The 22,012-nt window shown below is 40.1% G+C and overlaps 1 long non-coding RNA gene across 2 annotated transcripts; it reads right to left on the reverse strand.

Annotated features, from left to right (window-relative positions):
* Nucleotides 1-17,989: 17,989 nt before the first annotated feature.
* On the reverse strand, nt 17,990-19,959 carry LOC133147166 (uncharacterized). Of its 2 annotated transcripts, none has more exons than XR_009711538.1 (4): nt 19,039-19,959; nt 18,851-18,948; nt 18,663-18,760; nt 17,990-18,579 (listed from the first exon to the last, which is right to left on the reverse strand). It is a non-coding gene; the product is annotated as an uncharacterized LOC133147166 (long non-coding RNA). The 2 variants fall into 2 exon arrangements; XR_009711537.1 differs by having other exon boundaries at nt 19,023-19,959.
* Between the last annotated feature and the right edge of the window lie 2,053 nt (nt 19,960-22,012).

The following is a 22,012-nucleotide window of genomic DNA, read 5'->3' on the forward strand; positions in this document are numbered from 1 at the left end:
ACACAGGCGTTATCATGAAACAACTGATAGGAAGGACAGCGTTCAGATTTTAATTGGCAATCAGCACGATGAGGCAGGTACAGCTTGAGCAAGCAGCAGTAATATTCCTCCGGATTCTTTTGTTCAGAGTATTTGCAGTATTTGATGACCGCATGTTTTTCTGTTCTTTTCTGGACAAAGCCCATGTCGTTCAGCAGAGGCAAAACATTCTTACCTTTGGCTTGTTTGCCATAAACAATTCTGCACATTGATGCAAAATCAGCCAAGCACATGACTTCGAATTCCTCTGTTTGAGGTCTGGATTTGTATTTTTCCGGCAGGCCAGTCATCCACACTTCATGAGATTCCTGCGTTTTGCCCTCAAGGAGCGAGAGAGGATAACTCATTTTCAGCGCATTGTCACTCGTTTGTACAAATACCACCATGCGGGAGGACTGTTTCATATGCAAGCCGCACGCACGTGCGACGCATTCCTGAGCACTCACTTCTCTTTTCTTGGAGTACGCTTGCATAATTTGCTTCATTTCATCGCTCTCGTTGACATTTGCGCAGCGGGAGTTTTCAATGACCGATTTCAGGTATTGGCTCAGACCGTGTTCAGCCTTGCTGATGTAGCTGCAGATGTATGCGATGCAAGAGTAGGCATTCAGGATGTATTGGATGTCCAGGTTTCCATCCCAGGCAAGAAGCAAATGGCGGTTGTAGTTGTTGACCCAGCAGTCTTTCGGTTCTCGCTTAAGCACGACAGAACTCGACGAGGCCGTCATGCGCAAACAGTTCATGTACTCGTCACCGGTGAGCTTACATTTAGCCAGTAGCTGAGGCAAAGTCAGGCATGCCGTTTCAGGCTCATTCAGCAGATTTAGCACGGGAACAAGCTTGGCATTCGACGCCAAGCGATCATCATTGCGTTGATCTCGATTGTCGTCGTCGACGGGCGCAGGTCTGACGATCATTGTTTCATCGCACGGTTGTTTGGGGAATCCAAAGCGGCAATTTGCACCTTGGTGTTTGACGCACGATTTGGAGTGACTTTTGCTGTGCATCTGAACCTCTGTGACCTTTTTGTACAATTCCGGTTCCTTCTGCGGGTCCGGCAGCTCGGCCGAGATGTAGCGAGACACAAAATGACAGATGGCTCCATCCGTGGCTTCCTCAAATACAGGGGCACCTCGAACCCATATGAGGCAATGAATGTGAGGACTTCCTCTGTGTTGAAACTCCAGTCGGTAAAAGTAGTCGACGACCTCACCAATCGGTTGCGCCGGAGAGAGGATCAAATCTCTGAACAGAGCTTCCACACGCTTGTCGAACATGCGCATCGTCGTCACAGGATTGCTGCGTAGGATCTCACACTTGGTAGCCCAGTCAAGTTGGGCGAAATTCACTACTTCACCTTGTTGCGCTTTGATGGCGGTGATGACCTCTTCCCAACGCATTTCGGCAGCAGAAAATGTGCAAAAGAACGTGGGTGTGCCCAGCTGCCGGATCATAGCAAAAAGATCTTTGGTGGTTCTCTCCCAATAGGCCGGCGTACCTCTCAGCGGTGTCATGAATCGGACAGCATCTTTGCTGCGCACCAGTTTCTCAACTTCACGTTTGTCCTGAAGCATGGCATTGTTTATCCTTCGACCATCCCTGGTAAAAGGCTTACCTTTGCGCAGCTGTATTGTCATGCTCGACGTTGCCTGGTAAATTTCAGTCACAAACTGGGCAAAGAACAAGTAGTTGGTATCTCGAGCAAAGCGTTCATCCACACAACACAGACGCGTTTTGAAATATTTGCTTGGTGTGAGTTTAATTGCTCTCTCTTCATCGAGGGTGTTTTGACCAGTGGGAAACTGCACTGGAAAAGCCATGGCCTCAAGCTTGGGAGTCTTGAAAAAGCTTACTGGGTTGTTTCTTTCTGCAGGAGCAACACAATAAATGCCCTCTGTAAAACTCATAATTTCCTCTGACACATCATTGGGTTGGAGACATGATTCAAGTATCACTCCACCATTTGGTTGATCACCGTCTTCCACATTTTCTTGTTGCTGTTTGTTACCACTGTTGTCATGTTGTGAGTCACTGTTCATCCCACACAGAGCATCACTCTCAAATCTGTATATCTCCTCCAGAGCTTCCACATTGTACTCACTGTCGCTCATTTGCGCTTCATCGGAGCTGCTCTCATCGTCAGTGAGGGTTGGGTCGCAAAGGTCCGCATCGTCGCGAATAGTTATGTCTCTGTACTGTGGATGGACTTGTTGCAGTTTCATCAGAGCGCTCATTAGCTTGGACCAAGTGACGGTTTGAAAAAACTGATGGCCTTTGTAGCAAAGCCGTCTCTTCAGTTTCACTCTCAACATCTGTGACTTACTTCTTAGTCTGGGCAAGACATTGACCGTCTCTTGTACTTCCGATGGCACGCACACCACATTTCCACGAATGGCTCGTTGTTGACCTTTGGGAAGAGGTACAATTTTGGCAAATGATATGCATTTGGAAATGAGGTGTCTCTCCAGTATGTTCAATCCACACAGTTCCTTTGGAATATCAGAGAGTGTCAGATTGTTCGCAACAGCAAGTGCAGGCATTTTACCATCTTTGAGGTGACTAAAGCAAGTGTGACATATCCACTCCAGTTTTCTTTCAGCTGGTACGCTGCACGAGGGCTGACATTCATCATCACAGATATGGACAAATTGTCCCGTGAGACAACTTGCAACAACATGTCTGTTTTTCTTATAAAATCTACGTTGACAAGCGCGTACTTGGTTCGGAAACAATGCTCTGTGGCAAACAGTGCAGACAAATGTGGGGCCATTCTTAATTTGGGCTTTGAATACATCAACAGCTTTCATAAGCACACAGTCGTTTCGCTCCCTACACAGTCGGTTTATGACTTTGTATTTTTTCAAAAGCGTACTTACTCTGCGCATTGTTTTGGTCCTCAGTGAATCAGATTTTGTTTTCATTATGCGCCTCATGATTTCCTGATGTTTTAATCGGAATTCAGGGTTGTTTAAATAACGGCGTGTAATGTAATATCGCTGCCTGTTTCGAAACTCAACATCATCACGGTAACGTTCTGTGATGTAAGAACGCTGTCTGTTCTTAAACCCAACATCGTCACGGTAACGTTCTGTGATGTAAGAACGCTGTCGGTTCTTAAACGCAACATCGTCACGGTAACGTTGTGTAATGTAAGCGCGTCGTCTCATCGTAAAACACTCATCTGTCCTATAACGACGTGAGAAACGGGTACGGTTTTTCTTCTTAAACTCAGGATCTGTCTGACAACGTTGTGTAAAATAGGACTTTTGTTTGGCACAAAAACGCTTGTCCTGTTGATAACGGGTCCTAATATAACCCAATTTCCTTTGTCTTACCTCTGCATTTTGACTGTACTGTTCCTTCTGTTTAGAGTTTTTCATCATTCTCTTTAGTTCCTGTTTTTTACGTCTTACTTCAGATTTTTCTTTTGTTTCCTGTGCTTTTATTTGTCGTAGGAACTTTCTCCTACTAGATTTCGCAATTTTTGACACATTTGGCAGCTGTTTACCTGTTGTCAAAACCACTTCACCGTTATCGGGAAATTCTTGGTAGTGATGTTCACCTGAACACGGTGTAGTCTCGCTCGTCTCAACACGTGGGACAATTTCAGCAACAGGTCTGCTTGCGGCAGCGTCATCGATGCTCATCACGGGAGGAATCTGTGTACATGGCGCCATCTCATGGTTACTTACGGGAACTTCAACAGGTTCGAAGCAGATCGGTACAAGCTCATATGGCTCATCGCCAGAGCACCTCAAGCTTGTATAAACCTTCGTCAACTTATCGATCAGGTCGGACACACATGTGAAGAGCATCATGATCGCTGTGCCGTTGTCATCATGGAGGCCGTCTCGTCCTCTAGAGTGGGGATCAAAAAAACCATACCTGCCTTGGTGGTCTCGGAAAACAGCAATGCACGTTAACCGCATAATCAGAAGCGCACAATTGACCCCTGAGGTCAAGCACCGGAGTCTGTCACGAAGGTTCAGGAACAGCTCATCTCCGTAGAAAGAGGTGAACAAACCACCCATTGACTGACTCTTTATTAAGACATGCTGCTTAGAAAAACCACGCACAACCCCTGGAAGTTCATCAGCCGTCAGAAATCTGTCCAAGAAGCATCCTTGGGCTTTCAGTGCAGCAACAGTACATGTATACAGTTCATTGCCAACATTAAGAACAGCATCAAGATCAGAGCTGGTCAGGTGATTTAACTCCTGCAAGAAAGCCAGAAATGTAACAGAGTTAGCCACACATTGACTGTTTCTGAATTCTCCATATCTGGGATGATTTTGGCTGTGAGATGCCAACACATACGTTACCAAATGAGGTTGCACAGAAGCCGTGGCTGCAGCGGGAATGTCAGGCCCAGTGTCACAAGAATCAGTCTCAAATTGTGCATCAAGGGCACGTGCAGGAGTTTGACAAAGTGGATCATGGCCACGTGCGTCAGTTTCAAAAGGCGGATCATGACCACGTGCGTAAGTTTGAGAGCGTGGAGCATGACCGCGTTCAGTTTCAAAGTGTGGCTCAAGGCCATGTTCAGGTTCAAAAAGTGCAGTAGGTTCAAAAAGTGCAGTATTGGCACATGTGTCAGGAGTTTCAAAACGTGCAGAATCTGCACTTGTGACGTCATTATGCCGGGTAGGTAAGGTTGGATCACTGCATGTAACTGGCGGCGGGGAGCATCGACGATTTAAACGTCGCTCCCAGCTCAACTTTACAGCCTGGGATCGCCTTCCTTTCCTCGGCATGGCAAGTTATGATGGATGTGAGATAGAAGGAAGACAGAAGACAAAAGATAGAGCAGCCACAAAGAGGGTATAGGGGGTCAGCCACAGGGTCCCTGGAGCGTCACAGAACTACAGGCCACGGAGCGTCTCAGAAATACAGGTCCACGGAGCGTGCCAGAACCGCAGGTCACAGAGCTCTGCAGGAAAAAAAACAACATATATCAATAAGGTACAATGTAATTAGTCATACTTTCGATTTACAACGAACTGAAAGCAAAATTACATTAGAATTGATGAAGTTATTTATTAAAATAAGACATTACATAACATTGGAAAAATCAGACGCAAAACTGTTTTAACTGTAGTTTTAACTTGTATACAAGAGGCTTAATAGTGAGAAGAATGTGGTACTAAAGAATTTGTGGGTGGTATATCACATCTTGAAAATATTATGGCACAATGTAATGATGTACAGTGACGGTGTCCTTCGCACTGGAGTTTATGAGATGGAGAAAATGAAACTTTGATTATGGCGGAAGCATGTCAGTATACAATGTTACCGCAATGTAAAAATGTAAATGGTACAGTGACCCCAATTATAACATAAAAGAATGCTAAACTAACAATTTGCTCCTGGATGATTCTTTTGTATCAGATCAGGTATAAGTAATTTTGTCATCCAGCATGGGAAAAGACACAGGTTTTGAACTTCAGTGCTCACTACTTAACCAAAAGCACAATAACAATACATAAGCATAGTAATCAAAATTAAACAAACCATTGACTAAAATACGTAAACAGTAGCCAAATTTAATCACGATTTCAAAGCTATCATCACAGGAACTTGAAATACAATCACTTTATAATGATGATAACATAAAATTGACTGACTGAATCATGCCTCACCTTGGAAGTAGTTATGTACTGCAAGGAAAGAAATAACAGAAAGCAGGAAACAAATAATTAACTGACATTTCCACAATGCTTTGAATGTCTTTTATGATTACAAATAGTGAGAGAAATACGGTGGCGAGATTGAAAGTCAATATTTCCTAACTAGTCAAAAACAGCTTTTAATGATACAGTAGTCACAATGCACAACTGTAGTACTAATGATAATTCATCATCCTATTTTTTAATGAATGCTATTTGACTTTATCCCAAACTTGAACAGTACAAAAAACGCACAATTGAGAAACTAATCATTTGCTCCTGGATGCTTCTTTTGTACGAGAGCAGGTATAAGTAATTTTGTCATCTGGCATGAGAAAAGAGACCTAGATTTACATGTCTACTTTATATGTAAATGTATACATGATTTTTAATCTCATGACAGCCTGAAATGTCAGCACGATGCCATATGATTACTTTTAATCCCGTCATAATTTAAAACCATATATTTGTGGCATGTAAATAAACGCGAAGGAAAAAAACTACAATATGACGTCATTTTTGGTCGGCGATTTGTAGCATACAAGTAAACGCGAGGCGGGAAAACTACAATGTGACGTCATATCCGGTCGTCGTGCGCCACCGTAAACGCGCCGACGAAATAAAGACATTTATTGCGATTATATAATGAATCAAAGTTTGATATAGAAAATGTAATTCGACACAGCAACCGCCTCTTATGTTGAAGCTCTTTACGCCTATTGAACTCCGGAGCCGAGCTGCAACGAAGACGTTTCGCTAATGCTAGCTAGCTAGCTAGCGGCAATGCTTCACTGAGAAAAGAAACCAAATAAACGACTTATGTAAAGCATCGCCGAAGCTACCAACCCAACGGCGCATACACGAAACAATGTGGAATCAGACAAACAGCACAAAAGTAAACAGGAGTAACACTTAAATGTATAACTCACTTTTTGGCAAACAGCCACACGATCACAGCAACGGTCTCTCTCGATACGCGCCGTCTGTGACTGACCACTGCGCGCGGGCCGCAACAATCGCGATAAGCGGATATAACTCACGCGAGACTAGGCGTGGTGACGTCACTTTCCAAAGCAACAATTTAACGCCAAAATGTACATTGATTTTGCAACATAGGACACTGAAACAACAGGTTGTCAAGATGCTTTGTTTGTCTACTAAACATAACAATTTATTTCTATTACAGTATGCCTAAGAATAGTGAAAACGCGACGGTCAAAACTACAATGTGACGTCATATTTAGTCGCCGATTTGTTGGCTACAAGTAAACGCGAGGGGGAAAAAACTACAATATGACGTCATATCGGGTCGCCGTGCGCCACCGCAAAAGTCCCGATGAAATAAAGACACTTGTATACATATTATTGCGATTATTTAAAGAATCAAAGTTTGACATAAAATATTTGATTCGACACAGCAACCGCCTCTTATGTTGAATCTCTTTACGCCTATTGAACTCCGGAGCCGAGCTACAAGGTAGTTGCTAGTGGACGTTTCGCTAATGCTAGCTAGCGGCGATGCTTCACTGAGATTATAAAGCAAATAAACGACTTCTTATGTGAAGCATTACCAACCAAACGGCGCACACACGAAACAGTCTGGGATCAGACATCAGCACAACAGTAAACAATGTAACACTTAAAAGTCTATACTTACTTTTTGGCAAACACGCACACAATCACAGCAACAATCTCTTTCGGTAACCGCCGTCTGTGACTGAGCACTGTGCGCGGCCTGCAACAATCGCGATAAGCGGATCTAACTCACGCGAGACGTCAAACGCAGCGTGTTCGCTTCTCTTCCGGGGGTGGGGGGGTGGTGGTGTAGGGGCAGCCATTTGTGGGGACTCGTGGTAAAAGATTTTCTTTGCTTGATTTCATTTGTGTGGCGGGCTCCATCTAGTGGTGAAACTGAGAAGTGCAACAGCGTTGAGCTCAAGCTTCTTGTGCGGGCCATATGCATGTTTTCAGAATTTGCTGCGGGCCAATAAAAACTGCACCACGGGACGCAGTTTGCCCGCGGGCACTTTCGGTTCATTCTGGGTTCATTAGGTCACTTCAGGGTCAATCCAAGATGGCCGCTACACTGGAAGTGGGGGTCAAGGGCTGAATTGCGAAAGCATAGTAGAAGTGGTGGTGAAGGGGGTGAATATGGTAAGCATAAGGTGAACAAAGTGAATAAAGTTTGAATGGGTTGATTCGGTTGAAAAATGTAGAAATGAGAAGGGAAAAAGGAAATATTGGAGAATTGGGTGTGAATTTCAAAATAAAAGATGTGAATTTTTTGGTAAGTTGTGGAATAGGTAGAAAAAGGATGAACAGTTGAAAGTTGGAATGGGTTGAATCGGTTGAAAAATGTAGAAATGAGAAGGGAAAAAGGAAATATTGGAGAATTGGGTGTGAATTTCAAAATAAAAAATGTGAAGTTTTTGGTAAGTTGTGGAATAGGTAGAAAAAGGATGAACAGTTGAAAGTTGGAATGGGTTGAATCGGTTGAAAAATGTAGAAATGAGAAGGGAAAAAGGAATTATTGGAGAATTGGGTGTGAATTTCAAAATAAAAGATGTGAAGTTTTTGGTAAGTTGTGGAATAGGTAGAAAAAGGATGAACAGTTGAAAGTTGGAATGGGTCGAATCGGTTGAAAAATGTAGAAATGAGAAGGGAAAAAGGAATTATTGGAGAATTGGGTGTGAATTTTAAAATAAAAGATGTGAAGTTTTTGGTAAGTTGTGGAATAGGTAGAAAAAGGATGAACAGTTGAAAGTTGGAATGGGTTGAATCGGTTGAAAAATGTAGAAATGAGAAGGGAAAAAGGAAGTAGGTGTGAATTTCAAAATAAAATATGTGAAGTTTTTGGTAAGTTGTGGAATAGGTAGAAAAATGATGAACAGTTGAAAGTTGGAATGGGTTGAATCGGTTGAAAAATGTAGAAATGAGAAGGGAAAAAGAAAATATTGGTGAATTGGGTGTGAATTTCAAAATAAAAGATGTGAAGTTTTTGGTAAGTTGTGGAATAGGAAAAAAAATGATGAACAGTTGAAAGTTGGAATGGGTTGAATGGGTTGAAAAATGTAGAAATGAGAACGGAAAAAGGAAATGGGTGTGAATTTAGAAATAAAAGACGTGAAGTTTGTGGTAAGTGGGAAGTTGTGGAATAGGTAGAAAAAAGATGAACAGTTGAAAGTTGGAATGGGTTGAATCGGTTGAAAAATTTAGAAATGAGAAGGGAAAAAGGAATTGGGTGTGAATTTCAAAACAAAAGATGTGAAGTTTTTGGTAAGTGGGAAGTTGTGGAATAGGTAGAAAAATGATGAACAGTTGAAAGTTGGAATGGGTTGAATCGGTTGAAAAATGTAGAAATAAGAAGGGAAAAAGGAATTGGGAGTGAATTTCAAAATAAAAGATTTGAAGTTTTTGGTAAGTGGGAAGTTGTGGAATAGGTAGAAGAATGATGAACAGTTGAAAGTTGGAATGGGTTGAATCGGTTGAAAAATGTAGAAATGAGAAGGGAAAAAGGAATTGGGCGTGAATTTCAAAATAAAAGACGTGAAGTTTTTGGTAAGTGGGAAGTTGTGGAATAGGTAGAAAAATGATGAACAGTTGAAAGTTGGAATGGGTTGAATCGGTTGAAAAATGTAGAAATGAGAAGGGAAAAAGGAATTGGGTGTGAATTTCAAAATAAAAGATGTGAAGTTTTTGGTAAGTGGGAAGTTGTGGAATAGGTAGAAGAATGATGAACAATTGAAAGTTGGAATGGGTTGAATCGGTTGAAAAATGTAGAAATGAGAAGGGAAAAAGGAAGTGGGTGTGAATTTCAAAATAAAAGATGTGAAGTTTTTGGTAAGGGGGAAGTTGTGGAATAGGTAGAAAAATGATGAACAGTTGAAAGTTGGAATGGGTTGAATCAGTTGAAAAATGTAGAAATGAGAAGGGAAAAAGGAATTGGGAGTGAATTTCAAAATAAAAGATGTGAATTTTTTGGTAAGTGGGAAGTTGTGGAATAGGTAGAAAAATGATGAACAGTTGAAAGTTGGAATGGGTTGAATCGGTTGAAAATGTAGAAAGGAGAAGGGAAAAAGGAATTGGGTGTGAATTTCAAAATAAAAGAAGTGAAGTTTTTGATAAGTGGGAAGTTGTTGAATAGGTAGAAAAATGATGAACAGTTGAAAGTTGGAATGGGTTGGATCGGTTGAAAAATGTAGAAATGAGAAGGGAAAAAGGAATTGGGTGTGAATTTCAAAATAAAAGAAGTGAAGTTTTTGATAAGTGGGAAGTTGTTGAATAGGTAGAAAAATTATGAACAGTTGAAAGTTGGAATGGGTTGAATCGGTTGAAAAATGTAGAAATTAGAGTAGAAAAAAGGAAATTTTAGAGAATTTTGGTTGAATTTCAAAATAAAAGATGTGAAGTTTTTGGTAAGTGGGAAGTTGTGGAATAGGTAGAGAAAAGATGAACAGTTGAAAGTTGGAATGGGTTGAATCGGTTGAAAAATGTAGAAATGAGAAGGGAAAAGGGAAAAAGGAATAGAGTGTGAATTTCAAAATAAAAGATGAAAACGTGAAAATGTTGAATTTGGCAAGTTTGGGAATGTCCCCAATGTGATTTGAATGTGTTGAATTATGTGAATTTCAAACTGGAACAACATAAATGTGAAATGTTGAATCTGCCATTAAGAATGAATGGGGCAAAAATCGCCGTAAATTTGTGAATTTTGCGAAAACGGAAAATTTTTGGAAGGAAAAAAATCTAAGCAGTGTTGCCATGAATATTTGGAATAAGTGAAAAGTGGAATGGAGTGAATCGGTTGAAGTATGTGGAAGTAGTTAAGCGCCGAAAAAGTGGGCAGAATAAGTAGAATAATAATAACTAGAATTGCAATTTCGGAAGAAATTGCGTGTGAAGGCGAAGGCAGATGGTAATTTAGAAACGTTAAGCGTTAAAAATGATGAGAGGGAAGAATGAAAAGGGAAAGAAATAATTGTGAAATAAATGGGAAAATGTTACAAATACATGTTACAAAAAGGTACAAATGATAAGCGTTAAAAATGAAATGTTACAAATGTTACAAAAAAGGTACAAATGATAAGCGTTGAAAATGATAAGGGAAAGGATAAAGAGTAAAATAAATAATGACGCCCAACGTGGGAATCGAACTGACGCGGGTTTTGATACCACTCGGGAATGATGCTCGTGTACTGGAATCACTTGTGTTTCCCACGAGCTAATTGAGTCCCTTACTATGCCGTGGTTGAAATTGGTTAATGTAATGAATGTGTTTGTTGAATGCGAATACGTAATTAAAGTGGTGGAAATTGCTTAATGTAATGAATGTTGAATGCGAATGTTAGTTACAAATGATAAGCGTTGAAAATGATAAGCGGGAAGAATAAAGAGTAAAATAAATAATGACGCCCAATGTGGGAATCGAACCCACTACAGGAAACTGGCTCGGGTTGACATTGCCATTAAGAATGAATGGGGAAATAAAAGGCACAAATTTGCTAATTACTTAAAAACGGTAAATGTTATGAACGAGAAAAAAAGTGGCAAGCTTGCCATGAATTTTTGGAACGTGTGAAAGTTTGAACGAGGTGAATCGGTTGAAGCATGTGGGAGTAGTTGGATGTCAAAAAAGTGGGAGGAATAAGTTGTTTAATAAAAATAATAATAAAGTAGAATAACAATGTGTGAAGGCCTTCGCCTTCACACAATAAAGGACAGGAATAACAATAGTGTGAAGGTCTTCACCTTCACACTAATAACTAGAATTGCAATTTCGGAAGAAATTGCGTGTGAAGGCGAAGGCAGATGTTAAGTTACAAACGTTAAGCGTTAAAAATGATGAGCGGGAAGAATACAAAGGGAAAATAGATAATTGTGAAATAAATGGGAAAATGTTACAAATACATGTTACAAAAAGGTACAAATGATAAGCGTTAAAAATGAAACGTTACAAATGTTACAAAAAAGGTACAAATGATAAGCGTTTAAAGTGATAAGGGGGAAGAATAAAGAGTAAAATAATTTATGACTCCCAATGTGGGAATCGAACCCACTACAGGAAACTGGCTCGGGTTGACATTTCCATTGTGTTTCCGACTGAGCTAATGAGGATCCTTCCTTCATGCTGGTTGAATTTGGTTAATGTAATGAATGTGTTTGTTGAATGCGAATGCGTAATCAATGTGGTGGAAATTGCTTAATGTAATGAATGTTGAATGCGAATGACAAAAGTTACAAATGATAACCGTTGAAAATGATAACCGGGAAGGATAAAGAGTAAAATAAATAACGACGCCCAATGTGGGAATCGAACCGGCGCGGGTTTTGATACCACTCGGGAAAGCCGCTCGTGTTCTGGAATCACTTGTGTTTCCCACGAGCTAATTGTGTCCCTGTCTACATACTGGTAGAATTTGGTTAATGTAATGAATGTGTTTGTTGAATGCGAATACGTAATCAAAGTGGTGGAAATTGCTTAATGTAATGAATGTTGAATGCAAATGTTAGTTACAAATGATAAGCGTTGAAAATGATAAGCGGGAAGAATAAAGAGTAAAATAATTAATGACGCCCAATGTGGGAATCGAACCCACTACAGGACACTGGCTCGGGTTGACATTGCCATTAAGAATGAATGGGGAAATAAATGCACAAATTTGCTAATTACTTAAAAACGGTAAATGTTATGAAGGGGAAAAAAGGTGGCAAGGGTGCCATGAATTTTTGGAACGTGTGAAAGTTTGAACGAGGTGAATTGGTTGAAGCATGTGGGAGTAGTTGGATGTCAAAAAAGTGGGAGGAATAAGTTGTTTAATAATAACTAGAATTGCAATTTCGGAAGAAATTGCGTGTGAAGGCGAAGGCAGATGTTAAGTTACAAACGTTAAGCGTTAAAAATGATGAGCGGGAAGAATACAAAGGGAAAATAGATAATTGTGAAATAAATGGGAAAATGTTACAAATACATGTTACAAAAAGGTACAAATGATAAGCGTTAAAAATGAAACGTTACAAATGTTACAAAAAAGGTACAAATGATAAGGGGGAAGAATAAAGAGTAAAATACTTTATGACGCCCAAAGTGGGAATCGAACCCACTACAGGAAACTGGCGCAGGTTGACATTGCCATTGTGTTTCCAACTGAGCTAATCAGGTTCCTACCTCAGTAACTGTTGAATTTGGTTAATGTAATGAATGTGTTTGTTGAATGCGAATGCGTAATCAAAGTGGTGGAAATTGCTTAATGTAATGAATGTTGAATGCGAATGACAAAAGTTACAAATGATAACCGTTGAAAATGATAACCGGGAAGGATAAAGAGTAAAATAAATAATGACGCCCAATGTGGGAATCGAACTGACGCGGGTTTTGATACCACTCGGGAAAGATGCTCGTGTACTGGAATCACTTGTGTTTCCCACGAGCTAATTGAGTCCCTTTCTTTTATTGGTTGAATTTGGTTAATGTAATGAATGTGTTTGTTGAATGCGAATACGTAATCAAAGTGGTGGAAATTGCTTAATGTAATGAATGTTGAATGCGAATGTTAGTTACAAATGATAAGCGTTGAAAATGATAAGCGGGAAGAATAAAGAGTAGAATAATTAATGACGCCCAATGTGGGAATCGAACCCACTACAGGAAACTGGCTCGGGTTGACATTGCCATTAAGAATGAATGGGGAAATAAAAGGCACAAATTTGCTAATTACTTAAAAACGGTAAATGTTATGAACGCGAAAAATACTGGCAAGCGTGCCATGAATTTTTGGAACGTGTGAAAGTTTGAACGAGGTGAATGGGTTGAAGCATGTGGGAGTAGTTAGATGTCAAAAAAGTGGGAGGAATAAGTTGTTTAATAATAAAGTACAATATCAATGTGTGAAGGCCTTCGCCTTCACACATTAAAGTAGAATATCAATGTGTGAAGGCCTTCGCCTTCACACAACTAGAATTTGCAATTCCTGAAGGAATTGCGTGTGAAGGTGAAGAAGTTGAATAAATATTTAAGGAATGTTGCAGAATGATGTTGAAACGAGTTGAATCGGTTGAAAAATGTAGAAATGAGAAGGGAAAAAGGAACTGGGTGTGAATTTCAAAATAAAAGATGTGAACTTTTTGGTAAGTTGTGGAATAGGAAAAAAAATGATGAACAGTTGAAAGTTGGAATGGGTTGAATCGGTTGAAAAATGTAGAAATGAGAAGGGAAAAAGGAAATGGGTGTGAATTTCAAAATAAAAGACGTGAAGTTTTTGGTAAGTGGGAAGTTGTGGAATAGGTAGAAAAATGATGAACAGTTGAAAGTTGGAATGGGTTGAATCGGTTGAAAAATGTAGAAATGAGAAGGGAAAAATGAAATATTGGCGAATTGGGTGTGGATTTCAAAATAAAAGATGTGAAGTTTTTGATAAGTGGGAAGTTGTGGAATAGGTAGAAATATGATGAACAATTGTTGTTAGAAAAGTAAACATGTAACATTTATTCAATCACACATTCAATTAATTTCAACCATTCAATAAATTTCAACAATTCATTCAATTATGCATCATTCATTCATTCATTCATTCATTCATTCATACATTCATACATACATACATACATACATACATACATACATACATACATACATACATACATACATACATACATACATACATACATACATACATACATACATACATACATACATACATACATACATACATACATACATACATACATACATACATACATACATACATTCATGCATGCATTCATTCACACATTCGATCTTAGTCACGTCACCCTGCACACGAGTGACAATAATGGGCATCCCATCTTGTGGGATATGGGGGGGCTGGCTGAAGGTTTTTTGCCAGATATCAAGTTTGATGACTGTCACTTCCCCCGAATCCGACACAACCTCCACCACCTCTTCCCCATAGAGTATACCAACGACGGTAATGATGAGGCTGGATTTGCAGGCCTGTTGAATAAAATCAAAATGTAATTAATTTTTATGAATGGAAAACAACGTTTCCCAAAGGCTAATCATGCCTCCAAATAAAGCAAGTGGGAGCAGTAAAGCCATCCTAAAACACAAAGACGTTCTTAAAGCAATGCGACAGTGAGCGCCCGACGCGCTGCGGGCGGTCGCGCGATCGGACCAAATTAGGCTCCCTGCTCAGTGAGGTACACTTCAATTTGAGAAAGTACATCAAGACGTTACAAATATTTTCTAAATTTCAGCGACGGCTCTGTCACAATAATGCGACCAGCGCGGAGCAGTTGCGCGGTCGGCTGCGCGTCGGGCAGAACGCTGCAATTGCGCGATGGGACAATAAGTTGATCTTGGAAAAGGGAACAATAAGCAATAAGCAAGCACCTTTTCAATTCCACTGCTATGAAGCCATTTACTAACCTTTACATCCGTGTACGTTGTCGAGTGGAGCATGACTCCCGACTCGGTCGCCTGGGCACTCAGGTGGGTGAACACGAAGGAACCCCCTACCTTCAGCTCTACGAGGTTAGCCTCCCGCCAAAGTCCAATTTTGACAGTGGCTTCATCCTGCGGTAGTTTGAAAATGCGTATAAGTATGTGTGCAAAGTGCTACAACAGGGGAAGTGCAAATGGCTACTTACTTTTTTGAGCGTCAAATGTCGAAATGGTGCCAGGCGGTTCCCTCGCTGGCGCACCATGCGGATAGGACGCATCTAAAGTGGACCAAATTGATATCCCAATTACAATAATTGTGTTTGACAATGAGCGTGTCATGTGTCTGTGTACACGACCTTAACGATGCCAAAAACCCCAAAACTTTTGGTACATTAGTACTACACAGAGAATTTCAATGATTTTGTGTGTGCATGCGCATGCATGTACATTATTATTGCACATGCATCATGTCTTCACAGGTGTACACAAATACAAGTGTGTATATGTGCATTTGTGGGTGCAGGTAACTTACATCAGTTATTATGCCCTCCAGTGACACCATCTCTTCAGGTAGTTTATTCACTACCTCTTGAGGAGATGATGCCACTGACTTGGGGTAGACCAGGGCCCTGGCCTCTTCCTCCAGCTGTGGGCTGGTTCGGACTTCCGCCGCCGAGAAAATTTTTGAGGCGGGTTTGGTGAGGAGCCCTTGCCCCCGTTGGTCCACACCGAAGTTTAAAAAAATGTAACTGCTGCCCTCTGTGACGAGGGCAGCCAAGTGTTCAAAGAGAACTATTTTATAGGCTTTCTCGCCGTCACAGAGGGCCACAGTTACATTATTGTGCTGGCCGTGCATAGATAAGGTGCCATCAGATGCACAAACCCAGGTCTTGGCACGCAGCGCACTCCTTATTGCCACTACTTTGGCGCGAATCATTTTTGTCGCCATTCTGAAAAATAAAAAAAAAAGAGAGAAATTGAGTTGTTCAGTTAGTAGAGGACAAATGGCAAATTATTCATTTAATAATTACTATTATAATACATCTGACTGACTTTGCGATGAATTTATTAACTACCACAAGGTATCATTGCTATATTAATATAGGATAAAATAAATGAATGCCACGTACAATAAAAAAAACACACAATTATTTAAATGTTATACTGAAAAGAAAGCGTTTCCCAGCAATGATTAACATCCACTAGATGTCACTGCAGCGTGACAAAGTCAATAGTTCATGGGTGTGTAGCACTGGGCAATGATTCGATACTACTGATCTTACTCGGTCATTACATATCAGTGCTTACAGTTACAATGTCATCTGCTATATAAATTTGGAAGCACATTTCATAATGGCGCCTGTGCATTTTTTGGGGGGCTAACCTAAAACAAAGATTTTAATAAAAGAACACCGTAAACCATTTTTATCCATTTACGTGTGGCGACTACGAGGTGTCGTCTGAAATAAATGAATTACGCGTCGTGTATCTTTCCATAAATGTCCTTACTCTGTAACGCAAAGTGCATGCATCATGTGTGTGGCGCATCCATCTTGTTACATGTCGGCAAATGCACGCGGCGGACGATAGTGTACATTACTTCAACGCAAGAGCAATAAAATGGGGAATCCTCCGTCATAAATAGGAACGCAGAAGAAACATGTATTTTCGACTGACTAGTTAATGAATAATTACAAGTTAATTTGCTATATGCGCATTTCGTAATGGCGGCCTTTCTTTTCTTTTTTTTTTTTGCTCGACGCAAACCAAAGATGTGGATGCCTCGGTCACGAATAATGTTCACGTTCATCAACCGATGGAATTAATCCATACTAAATTCACCGAGAAACAACTCCGCAAAAGTCCGTCGTGAGAACAGGAGACTATTTTTTTCTATATGTACAGTTAATGAGTAATAACATGTAATAGCACAGTAATAGAACTGTGACGATCGTAATTAGAAGTGGGGAAGTGCTACTTTCCCCACTAACGCAACAATCCTGGTTAAAATGTAAGTATATACTTAGGGTTTTTAATATTGTTGTGACAAAATCTCATGTTGCCACTTACCTATCTCGTCTTCAACTGGATAATGAGACGGTGTAAAGTCATTATCCCTCCCCACTTTTCGTCGGCGCGAAAGGTCGGCGCGAAAGGTCTGAGCGAAGTCTGAAAAGAGAGGGTAACTTTTAGTCGTAGCGTCAAAACTTTAGTACATACAGAAAAAAAACACTGAGACCGGAACACATCGCTCTAAATTCGTGTGAAATATGATTACACAATTGAGTGAACATGTGCATGTTTATATTTACGTGGACTCAACGCTTTTAGAGCCCCCCCCCTTAAAAGGTGAAAAATGGTAGCGTCCACTTTAAGTAGAGACAGAAAAAGACGTCCCCGTAAAATCACGCGATACGTGACGATACGATTGAGTGGCGATATTTCAGTATATTTAAAATATGATCATGATAGTAATAAAATAGCCTTACAGTAATGGTAATAACTATAATCGCCACGGTTTATGAGGTTTCCGATTTGTTTTCAAAGTATTTCAATGCAACGTGATCAGTACAATCGCGAAGATAAAATAATGGACACTATATCAACTTATAGAATGTACATACAAGACAACATACATACAAGACAACATAACAATAAACTATGATCACAAGACAATATATTAATAAACTTTCAATAATTGTCTCATTTCCCCAAAAACAACCCACTTCCCCCCTGATGCATGCATTGGCTGATGAATAATGATAACATCACATTAAAATATTTAGTGAGTAGTGTGAAAGTAATGAATGAACATGCAGAGTTAAAATCAAAAATAAGTATTTAATTACAGTTTCATATCAACACAGAAAAGACCTATTTTCTATTAAAGAAAGAATTAAATAAATGTCAATTATGAATAATGTCATTCAAAACAGGTTATTTTATACGACAAATCACAACATAAGTTGTCAACATACACTTTACACTTTTCCTTCTAAACAAGAAGGAAAAAAAACAGTTGCATGGTGCTTTTTGGAACCAAAATACAGTATGATATTAGTTGTTTTGGGCAGAATGGAATATATAATGCGTGAAATCTTATAAATAATAAAAAAAATAGATAAAATGTTTAACTGACTCAATAAATACTGAACATACAAAATGACAAACAAGAACGTATACATTGGACTGGACTTGTATGTGATGAAATGAACATGCACATATTGGAAACACAAAACTTAATAAACAAAATTTAAGGCAAAGAAATATAGAAAGGCCGATAAATAAATAAATAAATAAATGAATAAATGAATAAATAAATGAATGAATGAGAACAGAAAACAGACTATACTATGAGGCCTCGCAGAGGGACAGCTTCCGACAGTTAAAGGCTAAGGTGTTCTCTGTCTGCATGACTGGATGCATGTAGAACCACAGGCAAGACCCAGGAACATACTAGAGGAACATGAAAGAGGTGTTGAGGAGAAGGGGTAAAATTAAAGAGTGCTTCCTGACAATTTTCCTTGTTGGCTACTCACAGATGAAGCAGGAGAAGTCATGTGTGTTTGGGAGTTTGTGTTCCATGATGCAGGCCTCCCTTGTACAAGTCTTCTTGAAATGCGTGGCTCTCGCTGTGCTACAACATAATATCATAATCAATTCATGTTGAGGAGAAGCGGTAAAATTAAAAAGTGGTTCCTGACAAATTTCCTCTTTGCCTACTCACAGAAGAATCAGGAGAAGTCATGTGTGTTTGGGAGTTTGTGTTCCATGATGCAGGCCTCCCTTGTACAAGTCTTCTTGAAATGCGTGGCTCTCGCTGTGCTGCAACATAATATGTTAATCAATTCATGTTGAGGAGAAGCGGTAAAATTAAAGAGCGCTTCCTGACAAATTACCTTCTTGGCTACTCACAGAAGAAGCAGGAGAAGTCGTGTGTTTGGGAGTTTGTGTTCCATGATGCAGGCCTCCCTTGTACAGGTGTTCTTGAAACTGTTGCCCTCTGTGACGACAAGAAAGCCTGTAAAGTAGTTCTGTTTGGTCTGTTAGGTAGGTTCTGATCAAGGTTGATTCCCAGAGTGGCCGAGCTCCCGTTAAACTCTGCTAAATTCGATGCTGTGCAGGGATGTTCCAGCAGGGGCACATGAGGAGGTGTTGCATGGTCTGTGGTTCAGTGCCACAGTCACACTCGCTGTTCCGATCCTCCAGATGTCCCCATTTGGCGAGAGTGACTTTTGCACGTCCAACACCAGATCTTAGTCTATTTAGGCATTTCCACGTTGCATACATAGTTGGTGTCTGCTCCTGGGGTCATTGCCTCGCTTGCTTTAAGCTCCATTGTAGTTTCTGGTGGAAGATTGTCAAGTCTTTCTTCCCACCGAGTGACTCTTTCACTGCCTGTGTTCGGCGTTCTGAGGGGTGGGACAGTTTTCAGAAAACTTTTCCTGGACTTAAGGCGGCATTTGGCTGGTACATGGCCGAAGAGAGGATGTCTTTGGTGAGTGGACTGTGGATGAGCTGCTTTCGCCACATAAGATAAACTGTTAAAATACAGAAGAGTGAAATAGCACCATTTAGTGTCTTTTGAAAGAAAGATAAAACATGTCTAATGATGAGAAACTTACCTCGTCTGTTTTCTGTTCTCGCCTCACGATTATGACGTAAAAAAAATTTAATACATAAAAAAATGAAGTAATGTGAAAAACAATTAAAAATAAAAAAAGTTTGAAAGGCCTTTCTAGAACTCATCTTTAAAATGTGATTGTAAAATCAGAAATAAAAACATGTAAAACGTTAAAAAGTCTCCCCTTAACTCGTCTAAGATAGTTTAAAAAATGTAAAAGTTTCAAAAGTTAAAAATTTAGAAAGTGAAACATTTCAAGTTAAAACTTTAAAAAGTAAAAAATGTTACAAGAGTTAAAAATGTAGAAAGTGAAACATTTTAAGTTAAAAGTTTAAAAAGTTAAAAATGTTACAAGTTAAAAAGTTAAATCAACTTGAGTTAAGGGAAGACTATTTGAAAGCTAATTAAAAAGTCTAAAAAGTTTAAAATTTTAAAAAGTTACATCGAGTTAAGGGAAGGCTTTTCAAAAGGCTTGGCCTTCCCTTAACTGAATTTGAGTCCACACCAACCCCCATTCCATCTCAACATACAGGCCCATCCTCAACTTACCACCACAGACATGAGTTCAGCTACATCAACTGTCCTTGTCTTTACATGTATGAGCACCTTTACTCATGATACTTTTTAATCACAGTTTCATGTAAGGCTTTACTCACGGTTTGTTTCCATTTATCACTCTTCTATGATTTGCCTGGGATCATTTAAAAATGATAAAAGTGAATCCAAGTTAAAAAGGCCACTCCTCTCCGTCTCCCCTTCACTCACTCTGAAGCATGCTTCTCGTGTGAAGCAAACCTTTGCCATCGATAACTATTTTCCAATTCGATGTTTTCTCCATTTGTAATGCCAGGCAGGCAACAGGTTTATTGCTAGCATCACGCAGAAACCTCAGTGTCCAAAATAGGGGTGGATTTCATTATGTTTGCCACCAATTTATGTGATCAGTATAAAGCTGCTTTTCCAGCTATCGCTATCCACATGGGTTGGTAGTTATTTTCTATGTGGAAATTGTGAGGCTAATGGCAACATTACGTTTACACTTACGCCATTCGACGTCTGTCCTCGTTGTTCCAACTAGTGAAAAACATGATTTAGATTTGACTTACCTTTCACTGGTAAAAACACAGAAAACAGGATTGTGATAGCTGTTGTATGTTCGCACGAAACCTGAATAAAGAGCACAGAGGCCGAGAGAAAGAAAAAGAGGTCAAGTAATGAGCACTTCCACTCCGGATCCCATCTCTCCTCAAGTCAACAAATCACCCACCGCATCCCACCACTATTATTATACACTTACGACACCATTCACGTTTCGATTTCCATCCTTGTTGTTTTAGAAAATGCTGAACCGCATGATTTAGCTGTGACTTACCTTTCACTGGTCAAAACACAGAAAACAGGATTGTGATAGCTGTAGTACGTTTGCAGGACACCTGAATGAAGGGCACACTGAGGTCGAGAGACAAAAATGAGGTCAAGCAATGTGTTTTTGTCAGTGGTAGCAGTGGCTATGAGTTGCGTGTAGCCTTTCGAGCGGAACAAATCAAGAATGGGCTTGAATGAGGCAGATAGCATATCTTCATTAAAATCTCCACATACCAAGATCTGATGATGCTCCATTACTTCAAGGTACCGCAAGAGATTTCCCAAGCTTGGCAGAAAAGTGCGCAGACTGTTGCCTGGAGGCCTGTAAACGGCAGCAATCAACACATTGAGGGGATCTTCAAGTTTCACCACAACAAATTCAATGTCGGTCACACCCTGAACGTATTTCTTTTCCTGGGCCGCGATGTGACTTTTGACACAAATACCTACGCCGCCACCACGTTTTGTCGCCAAGTCAGGACAGTTTGTGTAAGAATCACTTCGGTTCCTGCAAAACATCGTGTAGCCTTCCAAGCAAGCACGTCCATCGGCCACTGATCCTTGGAGGTGTGTCTCTGTGAAGCACAAAACATCAGCGAAAAGCAGTTCGTGATGAGACACGATATCTTGCACGTGACAAGACAGCCCTTCGGTGTTATGATGGACGACAACCAGGTGATTTGCCCGATCTACCGACGGCATCACGTGAAGGAGGGGCATGACGCTCTCCAAAGAATCCTCTGCCATCTCAGCAAGAGCAGCAGTGATTTGTGGATTTGCATGAAGCCTTCTCTCATCCATATGCAAAATATGCAGACCACTGAGCGAAGTCACTCTACTCAGAGCTACGTACCCCATGCCGTGTTCGAAAACACCTTTCAGCGAAACTGCAGCCTGTGA

Source organism: Syngnathus typhle, unplaced genomic scaffold, assembly GCF_033458585.1.
Source record: "Syngnathus typhle isolate RoL2023-S1 ecotype Sweden unplaced genomic scaffold, RoL_Styp_1.0 HiC_scaffold_34, whole genome shotgun sequence".
Taxonomy (NCBI): domain Eukaryota; kingdom Metazoa; phylum Chordata; class Actinopteri; order Syngnathiformes; family Syngnathidae; genus Syngnathus; species Syngnathus typhle.